Source organism: Meleagris gallopavo, chromosome 2 (assembly GCF_000146605.3).
Source record: "Meleagris gallopavo isolate NT-WF06-2002-E0010 breed Aviagen turkey brand Nicholas breeding stock chromosome 2, Turkey_5.1, whole genome shotgun sequence".
In the NCBI taxonomy this organism is placed as follows: Eukaryota; Metazoa; Chordata; class Aves; order Galliformes; family Phasianidae; genus Meleagris; species Meleagris gallopavo.
Window position 1 is genome coordinate 85,304,438 of NC_015012.2, and position 3,770 is coordinate 85,308,207.

The window sequence follows — 3,770 nt, forward strand, 5'->3', positions numbered from 1 at the left end:
AGCTTATTTTAATGTTAAATATTTCACGTTAATTTAAATAATTTAATAAGTCTGTTTTATTTCTTGGAACTTTGTATTCCTTTCTTCAGTGTCTTACTTTTGGCCTTCTCATTTGCAGATAGCAAATGAGTCTTCATACTTAAGATGCTTTTAGATTTGGCATAAGTATATAAATTAGGCATAGGAATGCAAATTTGTTGTCCAAGTTGAGTGGTATCACCCATTTTGTATGCTGGGGCATCCAGTGGCAGATTTTTTGTTTGTTTGTTCATACTTTAAGAACACTTAAGAGGATTAGATACATAAACTCATTCAAATTAAGGGAAGGAATTGGTCAGTGTCTTAGAAAAAATTTCTTCTGATTATAACATAATTGTAAGTATTATTGAGAGCCACTGTGTGGCATTGTTTCTTGTTATTTCAGAAGGGTTGTAGGTGTTAAGCTTGTTGCAATAATCTGTGAGGAGAAACAAAGTGGTATGCAACAGGTAACTGCAAGAAAAAGAGGAATTAATCATTTAAGCTAATCTTTCCTATGCAGATCTTTTTCTCGCTAACTGTAATACGATAAATAACATTTATTTTCACAACTTCCAACAAGCCCAATCAAAATGCATCATTATATTTCTTGTATTTAACAGCACTAGGAAGAATAAATATTTCTTCTCTTTGAAAGAATTCATTTTAATGTTAATGAACAAAGGAATCCACTATCCAAACATTCAGTTTTGTTTGTGGACACTGATGTTTAAGCTTAGTCCTAAAAATCTCATTTAATCATTTAAAATTTAATTTTACTCATCGAATCAGTAGTAGCTTCAATATTTCCTTTAGTACATGAACAAATATGGTATAATAAATATCAGAAAATACTGAATATTTACTCATGTAGCATGCTGTTTGAACCTCTCAGTCAGTTTTGCTGTAGTAAAAGCTGATGCAGCAATCCATTGAGATAAATCCATTTTCGAGACTTGTCTGAGGAATGCAGTTCTGTGAGGAACAACTAGGGCTTTGCTACACACCAGCACTAAAATAGAAAGGATTCACTCGACCTTAGTGTTTGTAGTGTAGTAAAAAAGTAAAAAAAAGTGTGTTTCAGTTAGCTGTGTAAGGTGGGAGGGAGGAAGTCAAAAAAAGAATCCCCTGATGACTTTTGGTCAAGCTGTCAAAAAATTCTTGTATTTCTCAGTTTGCAGCTTTCTGAAATGGACACTAATGGGCATTCACATTGTCAGATATGCCAGCAAGGATTTTTCTTTCTGCCAGCAATGGCAGTGATGTTTCAACAGAATTTGAGGTAATTGTAGGCATGTATATAATTGTGGAAGTAAGGCATGTTTGTCTTATGCCACTGCAGAGGCCAAGAAAGTATTTATCAGGCAGTAAGTGGAAGAAGGTCAGGGAGAAGGTTATAATTCTTGACATTGATGTGTTGCTCTCTTATATTGCACAGCTGAAGCAGAGCTCTGAAAAGAATGCACTAAGCAATCCTTGTCCTTTTTTGATAGCTTGGATTTGACGTTTTACACGTTTTCCCTTTATTACTGACTGCTCACATACAATCTAGTTTAATGCATTTCAGAGTCAGTGGATGTGTAAGTTCCTTCATTTGTTCCCACGTACTAGAATTTGTTTGATTTCTCTCAAACATTCACATGATTTTTGGATGAGTTCTAATCAAAATGTTTCAAATTCATGTACGTTTGAAAATATATGCATCTTGTACCACAGATTTTTCCAGAATACTATGATAAATTAAATTTCAATTCAACTATTTCAAGTAAATATTGTTTCCAGAAAAAGAACAAGACAGAACATGTTATTTTTATTCACCTATTCAAAAATAGGTATTATAGGCTGGTATTATTTAATGATTGGAAGGATTGGGGATATTTTTTCTCTCTTTGCTTTTGAGGAAGTAATGTTGCTTCTTAATGTTATGTATGTCAAATAAAATATATTATGAGTGGGTTTTGCATACTGGTTTTTGATATACTATTAGAATAATCTGTATTATAAAGTATATCAAAGGGGTAATGACAATAATATAAAGTATAAGCAAACAGCAGAAAGTTTTTACAAATTTTGAAAATCTGTTAAAATATGTAGTGTCCTACCTTATCTAACAGTTGCATAGAAAATGACTTTGAAGATTTTCTTTTGATCATAGTCTATTTAAATTCTGTATGCTATTTAACTAATGATAGAAAAAGCTAGATAATGAGCACATTATTGTTAGCATTGCCATGCAGTCACTGTTAAAAAACTATGTATGTGACTCGGTAAAATCTGCAATAGTAATTTTATTGATATAGATTTACACTGCAGGCTTGTAATTATACGAAAGAATGCTGAGTTCAATCACGAGTTTTTTTGAAGACAGGAAGTAGACCTCAAATTTCTATTCACAGGCTTTAAATTATCACTATCTATAAGCAATTTAGTGACATAGTATTTGTTAGGGGCTTATTTATTTAAGAATAGTGAGTTTTAAGCACATTTTTTACTTTATTTTCTATTAAAGAGTGAGAAATTTAGTGAAATTTGAAAATGTAGCTTGATTCATTTGAGTTGTCTGTGTACTGATTCTCAAGTTACTAAATGATAGCCTATATGCTGTAGTAGTTTTGAACTAGAAACTACCTTTCACTTGATACTGGAGCAAAAAAGCAGTTTGTGTGGGTGCAGATCACAGCTACTTAGTGCCCATACCCAAAGAAAATTTGCAGATGTTAGATATATTTATGGTATTATGAAACACACAATGATTGAAAAAAGGAATGATACTAGAAAACTTCAATTAAAGAATACCATTGATGTAATGATGTTTTCTCATACCTATGTAGAACAACACATTTTATAATAACTATGAAGTTCCTAGTGGCCATATGAAGTCACTGTAATGTCAGTTGAGAGATTCTGGTATTGTAGAATGTTACTATTTGTGAGTTCTGTGGTAAAAGTTATTGAACATCTTTGTAGTGAGTTATTTTCCTAAATTAGACCTTGCATAAAAAAGTACTTTATTTAAGAATTAAAAGCTATTTATGTGCAAATTAGAAAATGTTTAGTTGGATAATTCTTGCAGCAGTGGATACAAAGACTGAAAGTCATAGCTTGATAGCTGTCACTCAGCAGGAGAGTGGCTTGCCATTGTTACTGCTTTGTCTTGGAAAAAAAGTAAGATGTAAGAAGACTCAAAGGCACAAAACATAAAAAGTGAAAACATAGAAAAACACAGAAAGAATGTGCATGTACCTGTGTATGAACATATGGAAATGGAACCTGTTTCTAGCAAATGGCTTAGGGGCAGCACTTTCAGGAGAATGTATGTACAATTAATGAATATACCAATGTTATGTTATAGCAGTGTACAATTAACAAATATACAAATGTTAAGGTATAGCAGAGAGCTTGGTTATGATGTTAATACACCAAAGCAGGAAACAGAAATGATAGGTATACTCACCCATAAGCTGGGCTCACATGGGAAACTCCAGTGGAGTGGATCTCCAGAAGAGATCCTTCCTTACTGGTGGTCAGCTCTTAAATGGGTCTAGGAGAGGTGGAGCCAGACTCCACCCCTTCCAACAGCACAGGTGAATTGCCTTCACCTGTGCTCCCGTGGCTGACTCACTGATTGTTTCAGGTAATTAATCAGAGGTTCAGGCCGTGATTCAGCAGTTCCCATACAATGTATATAAGCTATTTCAAACTTTTGTGTTCTTCATTATGGATGTTTTTTCTTTTTTTTTTAATTTCAACTA